Source organism: Pholcus phalangioides, unplaced genomic scaffold (genome assembly GCF_987345545.1).
Source record: "Pholcus phalangioides strain wild (caught in Gottingen) unplaced genomic scaffold, Ppha-v1.0 ptg000011l_1, whole genome shotgun sequence".
NCBI lineage: Eukaryota > Metazoa > Arthropoda > Arachnida > Araneae > Pholcidae > Pholcus > Pholcus phalangioides.
In genome coordinates this window covers 41038599-41053837 of record NW_028301604.1, presented here as the reverse complement: position 1 = coordinate 41053837, position 15239 = coordinate 41038599, and the positions used below count along the sequence as shown (strand labels likewise).

Sequence of the window (15239 nt, the reverse complement as noted above, 5' to 3'; positions counted from 1 at the left end):
ATAGGGAAAAAAATAAAAAACAGCCAATAGGTGGCGCTGATATACACAAGTCAAAGATAACCCAGTAGCACAACGGTATCGGCATGCATCGGATCAACGTCGATGTGACGCCGGTTCGTCGAAAGGATACCGAGCGTCGAAAGAGGTCGGAAATTTCTACGTGTCCGATACCGAACGGTACAGTAAAAATGTATTCAGTCGGTAAACGCCAAAATACCTTCATTTTTTTCTCTAAAATAGTTTTACTCTCACTTTTGCAGCATTTCGTTTCGAAGGAGAATATCTTAAACGATAATTTGTTTCTTTTGAAATAATCTAAATTTTTCGCCCATCATAACGTCGCACTTGCCATTTATAACGACAGACAACGACAAAGAACGGTATAGGACACTACGCGTTTCCCCCCTCTTCCCTGTCAGTAAGCATCAACAAAGCCGGCCATTTTGAAAGCACGGCGTTAGTTACAAGCTGCGAAGGCCGGCGATTTTATTGTTTATTAACGAAACAGTTGACGCCGAAGACAGCGTTTAGAGAAAAGGTAAGCATTATTTCACTATTGCTATCGAACTGTATGATAAATTTTCCAAGTATTACATATTGTCAATGGTTATTTTTTTTTTTTACCGTCGTTTTTGATGAATCAGTTCCCTCCTGCTGGGCTGTGATCTTTGGCGGGCCCTTAGATCAGGTTAACATGGGCCCCCTGTAGTGAATTTACAGTGTAAAAAAATAAATAAGGGTTGTCACGGCACTCTCTCTTGAGCTGTATGTATCGTAACCTTTTGGAGCTGAGGCTATTTGAGCTCCTATGGCCCACATCAGGGGTGTAGCCATAAATTTCGTTTGGGGGGGGGGAGGAACCAAAAGTGATAGAATAATAGATTTGCCCATCTTTTTCCCTTATATTCGATCATTTTCTCACATTTCGGGGGGGGGGGGGAGAAACCAGACCTGCAAGTTCCCCCCCCCCAGCTACGCACTTGGCCCACATCCAGGGGTAAGGCGCTTACACTAAGATCTGGGGCCCTTCTGTATTCATAGCATGGAAAAATAAAAAATGATGGTATTTTCCCTGGGGGGGGGGGGGCCCTGTCAGCCCCACCCTTGTGATGAGCCATGTTGAGCTCTCCCTATAAATTTTGTGCTGAGCCCATGGGCGGAGATACGGGGGGGGGGGCGCGTGGGGCATTGCCCCCCCCCCCCAGCGTCAAAGGTGGAGTAGACTGATCTAATGTATATATGCATATATGAATTGTCATCATCTTGCCCCCCCCCAGCAATAATGACCGTGCCCCCCCAGACTTCCAAGTCTATCTCCGCCTATGGCTGAGCCCCCAACCCATATTCACGAATACACACAATATACCACACACCATTCCTCCTGCCTACGGGACGATTAGGGATTTTCAGCCCCCTCAATATTTTTTTCTTGTCAATAATTTTCATGTCAAACTGAATGATCATGGGCAAGGTCGTAGCGTTCCGTCTTGGGGTCTCTGTTAAAATGTTGCAAAATAAGTATACATATTTTTCGTGAGGCTCCATTTGGCTTGATGCCCCAGCCTATTTACAGGTCCGATTATGCACCATTTTGTATCCTAAGCCTCACCCGTGGGCTATCAGGGCAGGGGTTTTTATGTTCTCTGAAGTACATTTTTGTATAATATGTATATTTTATATGAATTACATTTTTATGTAGAAATTAAAGTTATGGAATTTTGTCATGACAGAATTCAATCATCGTGCCCCCCCCCCTCCCTTTTCCCTGAATGCAAGGGGGCATGCTTAAAATTGTTTAAAGTATGTACGTAATAAATCAGATATGAACATGGAAATTTATTTGAAATCTATAGTATATACTTATTTGAAATTTTACATGCTATGAGTTAAACTTGACTGAAACTTCAACACAATGTGATAATTGGCTATATAAAAATATCGCTCTTTGGTCTTGGCACACTATTCTATACAGTGTTAAAATATTTCATCAGTAACAATGTAACTCCTTTTGTCTCTGGCCACATTCCTTACTCTCTAGGTCACTCTCATGCTTGCACACTCTATGTTGCTCTTTTTTTTTTTGCCTCACAGCCTAGTTCATTGCTCTTTAAGCCAATCCCATGCTTATACACACTAACAAACCTGATCCCTTCTCTATAGATGTCACCTTTTCATTATTCGCATGCTTGCACGCTCTCTAGGTTATTCTATTCATCCCTTGCTCACTCATTTAGTTGCTCACTGACTTTTTCCTTATTTTCGGAGTCACTCCCATGCTGGCATACTCTCAAGATAAATCATTTTCAGGGTTGTTGATTATTTTTTTTTAAGTAAGTAAGCCAATACACATAGTTATGGAGCAGTTGTGTGTGTGTTTCTTTGTATAAAATCGTTAATTAATTGGCTATTGGTTTCAGAATTGCAATTATGTCCTTGACATTTCTTTTTGAATAAATATTTAAGATTTCACTAGAGATGTTACTATCTGAGATCTGTGGTCTTCACAAACTTCGTTAACAACTGACGAATTTTTAACATAAGATTCAAGAGAATCACAAAAGTATTCCATCATACCTCTGCAGGAAGACCAATGCACTTGCACCTTACACATGATACCATGCTTTTGAGAGATGATTGTGGAAGTATCTAAATATACTTGTAACATGCTTTGTTACATCAGTTTTAACCAAATCTTCGACTAACAAGTTTAAAATGTGGGCACTGTAGCAATATGTAAGTCCCGAAAAGCCAAGCTTTTCATCCAGGGTCTTTCTGGATGGAACCATATTTGCAGTAACAAAACTTGATACGTTACATATGAAGTTTTCTTCTGTTGACTTCACTGAACTAAAAACCACATTTGCTAAATAATTTCCAGCATGTGATAAGCCAGATGTGTCAATAGTATCAACATAGATGGCTTTACCACACCATTTGGTAACACACAGAATTTATTCATTATCCATCCATTCATCGCCATGCAATTTTTGATTTTCTAAGTCAACTTATAATATACATAATATATATTATAATATAAAAATATTTGAAAATATATTTAAATTAATTGATATTTAAAATAATTTAATAAAAATTTAAATCACTTTAGAGCTGCATAAATAATTTTAATCAATTACAACAGATAATTTTTCATATCTGAAAAAAATTGATTTAAATCATGATTTAAACTGCTGATTTAAATCACTACAACCCTGATCATTTTGTCACACACTCACCCGATTTCTTGCTCTCTCCAGGTCACTCCCATATTCACACCCTCTAAATCACTTTTTGTTACTCCTATGCTTGCACACACTGTTACTCATGTACTTGCACATTCTTTTTGCTGCATAGTGACTTAGTTCCATGATCTCTTGGTAGAGTGGGAAGGTTGAATGACATGACCAGTTGACTACTTGACTAGCCATTCCTTAAATTTGCAGCCCCTTTGAAATTTTCGCCTTGAGCTATAGTCCACTTAGCCTCTTTGTGAATACGCCATTTGGGGGCACCTTACCAGATTCCTGTCTGGGGGCCATCTTCAAGATGTAAAGAGGGGGCATGCCTACTTGGTGATGTTGAAAATATTTATTAGCCCATTAACTATATGTAGATCATGGGGCCTCTGATATACTAATCTGGACCCATAATCGCTCAGAGCAGGATTTTTTATACAAATACAAATACAAATACAACACCACAACAGGCAAAATGCCCAACGAGGTGGCTGATAAAAAGATGCCCATAAAAATATGGTTGTCATATGTTTCAAAAATACAGCAACCCAATTGAAAATGCAATTAACACAATTTATGTGGTTCTGTGTAGTATATTTCTAATGTAAGTGAACAGTGATTACATTCTTTTTCAGCTCCCCTTTCCACTCTATATGCAAGGGGCTATGATTAAAATTGTTCAAAGTATGTTCGTGAAATATTAATGTATAGCAAATGTATACTTTGAAATTTTTATACCACATGTACCTATTTGGAATTTTTCTAGGAGTTAAACATGACACCGTGAAACTACGATACAATGATAATTCCCTATATAATAATAATACCATGCTGTCGTCTCGCACTATTCCACCAATAAATCATGTGCAACGGTAAGTATTTTTCTTTTTCTTTAAATACCATTAAATTGGAATTTTACATTTTATGATATTTTATTATTTTAAATAAAAGTTGTATCAGAAAAAATTAATCAACATGCGTTCTAGTCTGTTGGAAACTGATGTTCAACTGCCATGGGGGCAAATGTGGCTAAAATGGTAAACTTGTATAATACAACCTTGAAAAAGTTATAGTGAAAATTAATTATCAATATTTTTAGTATAGGCAATTCATACAACCTGAAAATTAGTTTATCAAATGAACAAAACATTGCTTTAAATCTTGACCTCTACAAAAGATCAAGATTTAAAGCAAGATCTGAGTATATTCTTGTATATGCACACACACATAGTTTGTAATTTTTTTACTACATTTTGTCTTATTTTCATTCTATAAAACTGAATTTGTCCGGCTAAGAGTCATCTAGTAAATTTCAGTCACTGTTTAGAAAGTCCAAATCAATCCAGAAATCAGATTTTTTTAACATGAAGCTCAAGATGAACACCCGCTGATGCAAAACATTTCCAACATCCAGTGCAAATGTATCAGTATAGCTATTATTTTTTGTGGTATTCGTGTGATTGGTCTGAGAGATTATTTTGATGTTAGAGAATACGAATTTTTCACACCATAAAGTTATCAAAGATATTGGTGGGACACCAGCTCAACATTTCAATACATACCTATTTAACATTATCATGATTTCGTGAAATATTGTTGAGCCAGTGAAAAGTTGCACCTGTGATTTATACTCAAAAAATATATTTCTCTAATGTGGGCTACTACCAAAATATTCTCAATATTCAATAAATTAAAAGAAATGTATTTTCAATGTTTTATAGGTTTTGTCTGAAACATAGGATTGCTGAAATTTTTTGCTGGCATGAAGCACCCTGTTCCATGCGCAATAAAAAGTCTGTAGCTGTGTTAAAAAAATTTATCAATATTTGAAAATATCTCTTTAAGAAATGTGTGTTCAAATGGCCTGAATTTCTAGAATCCTGTACGTATATAGTGTGAGGTAAGTACACCAGTAATAGGGTTCCTTTTTCAAGTTTTAAAAAATATATATCAAAAGTTATGAGAAAACTCTAGCTTTTTTTACCATATACCAAGCTATATTCTTTCAGTTGCTGTTCGGTGTCCAAGCTGGTTTGGTGAAATTCAGTCAGAGCAAAGTTCACAAAAAATTAACAAATCTGAAATAGAATTCCCCCCCCCAGGAATTTCAGTTCAGAGACATAGCCATTACAGCTAACACAACTGCTGAAGCCATGGAAAAATGCTGGCATTTAGTTAACAAACAATTTCTTTCTTAATCCAGGTTTCAATTCATGGTTCGACTCGGGATTTCCCCCCAAAAAATACCCTCTTCATTTCACCAAATTTCCTGTGTTAAGCTATTTTAAAAAAAGAAATTAACATGTCATTAAAAAAAGTGACAAAAAATAGAAAGGTATAAAAATTTTTGATCACAGTTCTCACCCAGAAATCTGGAATACTTTCTGCTACGAGAGAGAGTTCAATGCTCTCTAAGTGCTCACAAACAGTGGCTCCTTAATGAGTTCAGAAGTCTGACGCAAAAATATTTTAGGAGCTCCCTTCCGCCCTCTGCTTATAAAGTGAATCAGTTCTTATCTTCACCGCTCATAACAATTATCAATTGAATAATATCTCTTACAGGCAAGGCCATCTTAAGAACATCATAGGCCTAAGATGACACTGATCACTAATTTGATTTAGGTTTCTTTTTCTGCAAGCACAGGATTTAGTAGTTTTTAGATTATGTAAAAAATTCTCTTACTTCAGTACAAAAAAATGCAATCTGATGGCCTAAATAAAACAATAAAATATTTTTTAAAAAATGAAAAATTCAGAAGAAAAAACCATTTTTACAAGTGAAATTTGTTCGAGTTCGAAGACTGTCGCCCATTTGAGTTAGTTCTCTACATTTCCTCAAAACTAGTGGTTGGCATCATCATGAGAATTGACAAAACTGGATCAAAGTCAAATTTTCCGGAGTCTCAGGTTGTATTTACGTACATGAGTGGCTTGACAAACTTGTTTTGTGATTGGTCAGTTCATCCTGTGGATGGCAGTGAATTGAAAGTAGTTCTCATGCTGGGAGAACCTGATTGGCTGAGAGATGTGAGAGAATTATCTGATTGACTGTTGTCGTCATTCTGTTGCTGGATCTTGAAGGGGAAGGTTCTTGTTCTTCTGAGAGCTGGTGTCCAGGATCTGCTCAATTTCGAAGTTTCTTCTCTTCTATTATAGCTGTTTTTGTGCTTGTATATTTCAATAGCCTCTCTGTAGGTTTGTGGGAAGAAGTGGTCAACATTAGCTGTTACCTGTGTTTTGCTGAATTGTACAATGTCGTTGTCATTAAGCGCATGCTCCGCCACTGCCGACATTTCTGTTTGGCCCATTCAGCAGCATCATTCGTGCTCTTTTATTCTCATGGCCACATATCTTTTTGTGGTTCCAATATATACCTGACCACAGGTGCACTGTATTCGATAGATTCCGGTGTTGATAGAGGGTCACGGTGGTCTTATACTGATTGCAGCATTTAACATATTTTTAGATACTGTTTTCAATTCGCTGCCAGCCATAGGCGCAACTGACCAATTGCAAAACAATAGTGTATATCAAATCACTCATGTATGTAAATACAACCTGAGACTACAGAAAAGTTGACTTTTGATCCAGTTTTATTAATTCTTCTGATGATGTCAACCACTAGTGTTGGGGAAGCATTGAGAACTCAAACGGACGACAGTCTTCGAACCTAAACAAACAATTTTCATCAAATGATGGCAGCGAAAACCTTATCAATTATTTACATCTTCACAGGGCTATAGCATGCATTCTTGGGGCCCTTTAAAATGTTATTATGCAAAATAAGTGTAAGTTTTTTTGTGGAGCTCCACTCTCCCCCTTCGACTTGATGCAGCACCAAGGTCATGGCCCCCACATCCTTGAACAGAGAATCTTTAGCGGTCCCTTCTATAGTGAATTTATAGCATGAAAAGCCAAAAATATAGTAACTGCCCTGGTACCCAGCACTGAAGCCCTGCCAGCTCTACCTTTGTAGGGCCACAGCACAGTTAAGGGCTTGAATCTTCGTTAATTTAGTGTCTCCTCAAAGGCTACTGCTCACAAAATTCTTATTTCCCATTTGCGAGACATTTATATTAAACGAAGTACAAAAAAAAACTAAAATACAACTTACTTTTTAATTTAGAAGACATGATCAGTCGCCACACATTCCATGTAAACAAATGGCGGCGGAAACTGTGAACCATGTGGGAATGAAACGTCAGTTACGATGCACATCGTAAATCTAGCCTCCGCTGATCTATCATGGACGCTTCTTTTAACAATAATCAGCAGCCCTGCTAATTAGTTCGCTTGTAAGGAAGGGGAAAACAAATTATGAGCACACTACGATGTTAGTCGTAGGATGACTCCGGAATCACAATGAAGTTAGGATTATAATGCGTAAGTGCAAATATTCTCGAAGGTGATTTTTCCCATCTTAAGAGCTACTGGCAAAACACAGAAACCGGAATTGGCATAAATGCGCAGTGATTGAGCTCCTTGGCACACCATGTAGCAAGTGTAGCAAGAAAACTGTATAAACACACACACAAACGAAAAAAAAAAAAAAAATACAGAAGACAAATGAATGCTACTGCGTATCACCAGAGTCACAAAACCTAGAATACGCCTATGTACTCAACTGCTTTATTATGTAAACTGTTGTTTCACCTATACAGAAAATGTGAACCATAATGATGAATGCACCAATAATGATGAATGATGACAGTAACTAATAATGATTAGTTACTGTCCAAGACCATGAAGTAGTAAATACAAAATAATTACTTTTGCAACACAGCGCAAAAGTTTTTAATCACAACTCTACTTATTGAACCCTCAAACAAAGCAAAAGAGAAATTAATAAACCAAATAGCCCACATACACCCCATTCCTGCACCCCCCCCCAAAAAAAAGGGGAAAAACTATACAATATCTACTTTACCAGAATCATTAATTGCAATCTACTACATTTGTATTATTCAGCATTATATCAATGATTCCCTCAATTAAAATAGACTAAACAAATTTTGTTGATAGGGTTTGGTAGAAAAGTAGGATAAAAACCAGAAAAAATAGGACAAAAACGAGAAAGTAGGTTTGAGTGGAAGCCCTGCATTTGGATATATTTTGATTAATTTAAAAAAAGTTAGAAATTTTATTAACAAGATTTGGTAACAAAATAGGAAAAGTAAAACAAAACTCTGAAAATAGGATGAAGCCTAGAAAGTAAGACAAGTGAGAGCCATCGCACATCTGCACATACGGAGAAAAAGAAATTCCTACAAAAAAAGACCAATGATAAAAAAGTTGAAACAAAATTTTGGTACAGCAAAAAAACTGGTTCTATGGTTGGGGGGGACACTCTTGGCAGAATTCTCCAGACAGGGTGAGTGGAGAATTCTGCCAAGTTTCCTACTTTGTCACGCCCTTAGCCATGAAGAAGCAGCACTTAAATGTTGTGTTCTGCACCATTTCTGGTCTAGCACCCGGGTGACCAGACCTCGCCTGCTCCCTCCCAGTTGCAGCCGTCTCCAGATAATGGATCAGTCTAGAATAGAGATATCCTACTGTTTTTTATTTTCTCCTGTCTTTTTCACCTAAAAAATGGATAAACGAGATGACACTTTTATGTCCTCAAGATGAAAAAACCTTTGGTTTCACTATTTTTTATGCTTATGCAAGATATATATATATATATATATATATAGAGAGAGAGAGAGAGAGAAAAATGAACATTATGAAAATTTAATATTTGTCGAAACTCACCAATACCAGCGCCATAGGCAGCTGTAATATGCAGTATAGTGAAAAAAAAAAAAAAAAACATTGTTAAAATATTATTTCTTTATATGAAAAAAAAAAAAAAATTGTGTGAACTGGAAATGCAAAATATACGAGCAATGAAAATTTCAAAATGAAATTAATCGAAGAATTCAAAAATGAAAATAAGTCATAGCCAATGTCTAGGGCTCTCATTGAGGGGGAGAACACCCTGACATTGGTTTAACACAGAACATTTCCGAGCATTTCCTGGCCTTCATAGCCTAAATATATGCTCGATTCCCTGACGTTCTGCTGTAGTAAATTTGAATTCAAAAATCAAAGTAAAAGCCAAAACAAATGTTTTTTGTCAAGTTTATGAAATAGTAAAGTAGCAGGCAATATAAAAATACATGCAGAAGGTACAATTACATACCATGTGCTAGTCCTAGTTGTGCAGGGTTGTGTTCAAAGTGAATAGTTATAGTTATTGGTGTGAGGAGGAAGTAAGTACAAGGTGTAAGGAGGAAACCCTTTGCATATTAAGATTTTTTTTGAGATTATTCAATGCATTTTTAAAATCGTTGGCATTATTACAGATATGTTTGATGCAAGAAACTTGAGAAAATACAATATTTTTGAAAAACTTTTTACTGATATTTGAATTATGATTGGTTAGAAAATTGACTTTGAAATTAAACGTCTTTTCTTTTGTCGTGGATACCAGTTAAGACCATATTGTTAGCAATGTTTATTTTCAAGCTTTATTTCCAATGTTTAAGTCAAAAAAATCAGCTTGATTAATAAAAGTCAAGAAAATCAGCTTGATTATTGTTGTGATTCATTCTTTTTAAGATTTAATGTGCTAGGATAGACTTGCTGGCTGATTTCGTGAAAGTTGTTGTAGTTGAAGATTATTAAATCATCAGTGTATCTGAAACCAGAAATATTAAGAGAAATTAAATTTTTGTTTTCAAAGTAATGCAAGGAAATATTTGCAAAAGCACTTGAAAAATAAGTCCCCATAGGAATCCCTGTGGTTTGTTTATACAAGCAAATACCATTAAAAAGATAGTTATCAAAAATACAAAATTTTGCAATATTCAACCATTCATGTTTTTCCATTTTTATGCATTGTTGAAAGTTGTTGCAGAGAAATTCACAAATGTTAAGAATCTCTATGTGGAATGCTAGTGAAAATATTTTCAAAATCAAATGTCTCAATGGATTTAATTTTATCTCTTTCGAGAAGTTCCAAAACTTAAACATTATTGTTGATATAATGCCGGATTTGCAGTTTATAATTTCTTTAAGAATATTATGAAACAATTTGAAGAATTTAAAACCAATTTTATGATTGTAGCTATTTGTCACAAATCTGAATTTAACTGTATTTTTGTGAAATTTGACAATATCAAAGACATATCAAAATTTAAGATTATCATTTGCAATTTCGAATTTTTTGAAATTTGCTAAGTTTCTTATATTGATTTCTTTGATAGGTCTGTCAATTGAAGTGTAGATATTGTTGAGAGAATACTTGTTGATAAGTAACTTTGTTGATAAAACACTTTGCAAATAGGAAAATTATTTACAGCTTTATCCACAACCATAGTTATAAATTTCTCTTTGAGTTGCTTGATTTCTTGTAGAAGTTTCTTATCCTCAACGAAATTATTATTATATGAAATTTTGTGATTATTGAAAAATGTCTGTCTTTTGGTATGTGAAATTTCCATTCCATGAAGTCTTCCATAAGCCATACATATTTGAGATACTTTTGAGATGAATTGATTAATTTCATAAGAAATAGTACTGAAAATTACAATTTTTGAAATTTTCTTATTAATCTGAATTTTGTGCCAAGACTCATGACACCAGAGCCAATGCGAGCATCGTCAGGATGGACCTGGCTCGAAAATTCGAGCAACAACTTTTCCACATACCACCATCGCTGACGCTGCAGACAGTCACGGGAGAGAAAATTACTGTGTGTAAAACTGGAAGTCTCAGTGAAGTTCTCCATGGTCACCTATCAACACACCGTCTTCGTGGCAGACATAAGGGATCTGTGCGTCATCGGACTGGACTTCTTGAGAAAACACTGATTTTCCTTCGACATGAGGAATGACCAGCTGCACACTCCAAAGGAATGTATCGCCCTGCTCGGATGTGGTCGTAACGAAGTACCTCCAAGGAAAGTGTTGGACATTCCAGAAGCTGAGAAAGAGCCGATGTAGAGAAGACCAATGGCAGGACTGGAACTGTTCTCTCACGAGGGTCAGATGGCATGAAGAGGACTACCCAGCCTCGTAAAAAGAAAACACATGGAGATGCAGACGCCCCGACAAGAGGGCCGGGTCCACAGAACCGTCTATGTTGCCCCAAGGCAGAAGAGAAGTGTGTACCGGTGGACCCTGTAGTGAGACAGATAACATCTCAAGTCTCAAGTGACGATCCGTGGAGCGATAAGAATACCCGGTAGGCCCAACTAGAAGATCTCGACATACGACCGATCATGGAGTTGAAGGAATCCACCGGGGGTAAACCAATATGGCAAGATGTCGCCTTTTCAGATTTGTGACATGCAACACAAATAGCTACAATTGTAAAATTGGTTTTAAATTCTTCAAATTGTTTCGTAATATTCTTAAAGAAATTATAAACTGCAAATCCGGCATTATATCAACAATAATGTTTAAGTTTTGGAACTTCTCGAAAGAGATAAAATTAAATCCATTGAGACATTTGATTTTGAAAATATTTTCACTAGCATTCCACATAGAGATTCTTAACATTTGTGAATTTCTCTACAACAACTTTCAACAATGCATAAAAATGGAAAAACATGAATGGTTGAATATTGCAAAATTTTGTATTTTTGATAACTATCTTTTTAATGGTATTTGCTTGTATAAACAAACCACAGGGATTCCTATGGGGACTTATTTTTCAAGTGCTTTTGCAAATATTTCCTTGCATTACTTTGAAAACAAAAATTTAATTTCTCTTAATATTTCTGGTTTCAGATACACTGATGATTTAATAATCTTCAACTACAACAACTTTCACGAAATCAGCCAGCAAGTCTATCCTAGCACATTAAATCTTAAAAAAAAATGAATCACAACAATAATCAAGCTTATTTCCTTGACTTTATTAAATCAAGCTGATTTTTTTGACTTAAACATTGGAAATAAAGCTTGAAAATAAACATTGCTAACAATATGGTCTTAACTGGTATCCATGACAAAAGAAAAGACTTTTAATTTCAAAGTCAATTTTCTAACCCATCACAATTCAAATACACTGCTGGCCATCGTAAATGCAACACCCTGAAGGAAGCATGCAAATAATATGAAATTTACAACATGCATTAGCGGAGGTAAGATATGCAAATGATTAGAATTTCAGCGCAGACGCACATCACGCGCGCCTGTGGCGCCACTTCAAAGCGCTATTTAAGGCTTGGAGATTTCGACGATTTGAAGTACGGCAATTGTATTTTTCTTGTGGTTTTTTCAAAAAAACGATCAATTATGCCTCGTAGAAAACAGCGATCATCTTTTGATCAAGTATCCGAGTTTGACAGAGGAAGGATAGTGGCCTACCGAGATTGTGGATTATCTTTCAGGGAAATCGGTAGTCGTGTTGGACGAAACCAAACAACTGTAATGCGGATATGTGATCGTTGGATGCAGGAGGGTACGACGGACCGACATGTTCGATCGCATCCACCTCAGTGCACCATTTCATGTGATGACAGGTGTATTGTGCGTATGGCAGTGACGGATCGCTCAGCCACATCACGAACCATAGCACAGCACATTCAGTCTGTACCACATCATCCAGTGTCTGCGCGTACCATTCGATGCCGTTTACAGCAGAGTGGTCTGTCCGCAAGACGTCCATTGCTTCGTCTAACCTTGACGCAGAACCACAGACGTCTCCGCCGCCAATGGTGCGATGAAAGAAAGAAGGATGTGGACAGCACAATGGGATGAAATTGTCTTTACTGACGAGTCACGCTTCTGTCTGCAACACCACGATGGTCGGATTCGAGTCGGGAGACACCGTGGACAGAGGATGCTGAACAGCTGCGTTATGCACCGCCACACTGGTCCTGCACCGGGTATTATGGTATGGGGCGGTATTGGATATCACTCTCGCACTCCTCTAGTACGCATTGCTGGTACTTTAAAAAGCCAGCGCTACATCTCCGAGGTGTTGGAGCCAGTTGTCCTTCCTTACCTTCAGGGCTTGCCCACAGCCATATTTCAACAGGATAATGCGTGACCACACGAGGCACGCATTGTCCAAAGATTCTTCGTCAATCGCCAGATTGAATTGCTTCCCTGGCCAGCTCGCTCTCCGGATCTTTCACCGATAGAAAACATGTGGTCCATGGTTGCTCAACGATTGACCCAGATTACATCCCCAGCTGCCACACCAGATCAACTTTGGCAACGCGTGGAAGCTGCTTGTGTAACATGACGACCTGGGATCTCTTACAATCCTGTTGTTCAATTAATCTTGTTTAGGCCCCAGGGTTCGTTGGTTACCGGAAACCACCCGAGGCTTCCGCTGACAATCCGGTTCGGGTCAGTTAGTTCGCTTAGTCTGACGGTCGGGAGGTGGGGTCTCCTAGCCGTCGGGCGAGAATGGGGCCAGAGGTCCCAATAGCTCGTCTAGTTACCTTCTCTTTCCCTCTGGGGGTTCCCGTGGTTCGTCGGTGGAGACCATGTCGAGTCGTCATCGTCAAACTTTATTTTTAATTGTGCAATATAATATAAATGTTCAGCAAAGTGTTATATAAATGTACAATATATTTTACCTCCACGCCGTCGGTGGTTCCTAGGACCATCTTGCGGTTTATAATGTCATGAATTTTTACAATGTGCAATAGGCCTGATCTGGCCAGATCTCCAATTTGTTGTTTGGTTGCCAGATTCAATATTATAATGTTTACAATATTTCCTTTTCTCATGTAGTTATGTAAATCAGATACAAGCTAATACCGCACCTTCAATGTTGTGATTGGTTCTTCAGTGAGGCATTGTGGGAATGCTGCTATATAAAAGCCAGCTAGAGATGTGCTGACTCTCTACTTCCTTCCGATTTCCTTACCTACAACTTATGACCGACTAAACAGTTTAATCAGCAAGGCGTCACGCCCTGTCATGGTGTGAGCTAGATCGTCTCATAAATACAATGAAGTTACAATAGTAGAAGTGTGCCTTGGCACTTATCCTGTCTCATCGCACGTAAGGTTTCAACGGCGTCGTGATCCAGTGATCGGTTAGTGCAGTGGCTGAGCTTTCATCTCAACATGTGTGTTTACACCAAAATCGTCTGAAGCTGGTGGCGACGAGTCTTTGGCTGTGTGGCAGACACCTGGGAGTATCTACCGGACGATGTGATAACACGTGAAAACCTGGACAACGGCGGTGAGATCGATTCATATTTTTGTTTCATTGTGACAATGAGAGAAAAGCTTGTGATAAAATGTTAATTAATAGTTTAACATATAAAGGGCCTGTGATAATTGTGATTACGCTGATTAATGGTTTAACAATATAATTGAATAAATGTTATAGTTCTATCTAAGCTTTGTCTATTCCATTGTTGTCATCCACTCAATGTTTACTGGGGGAAAAATATTAAAGAACCGGGAGGTAACGATCAAGAACGTTACACTTGGTCTGCTGTACCCCAAGAACACATCCAAAGTCTCTTTGAATCAATGCCGAGGCGTGTGGCAGCAGTGATCTCCAACAATGGCGGCTACTCTAGCTACTGATTTTGGCAGGAACCACACTTCACAGAAGTCTATAAATTTAATCATTTGATGCTTGGTCAACATGTTATCTAGAAAATAAATATTGTTGTGATATCTCTTGTCTTTCTTGGTGTTGCAATTTGGGTGGCCAGCAGTGTATCAGAAAAAAGTTTTTCAAAAATATTGTATTTTCTCAAGTTTCTTGCATCAAACACATACAACACCACAACAGGCAAAATGCCCAGCGAGGTGGCTGAGAAAAAGATGCCCATAACAAATATGGATGCCATATATTTCAAAAATAAAACAACCCAATTAAAAATGTAATTAGAAACATTATAAACAATATATAGACACGATAAAATATTATACAATGCCTATAAAGAATACTTATGGATGTCTTATTCTAAGTATGAATAGCTTCTCGATTTACCCCAACATGTTTATCATACTTCTTCTTAAACGTGTCAATTGTGTTACAA

General features: G+C 37.3%; 1 protein-coding gene across 12 annotated transcripts in view; it reads right to left on the bottom strand.

Annotated features, from left to right (window-relative positions):
• Positions 1 to 15239, bottom strand: part of Oga (O-GlcNAcase) — a 338350-nt gene that overhangs the window by 162144 nt on the left and 160967 nt on the right. The gene's annotated exons all lie outside the window — the stretch shown is intronic.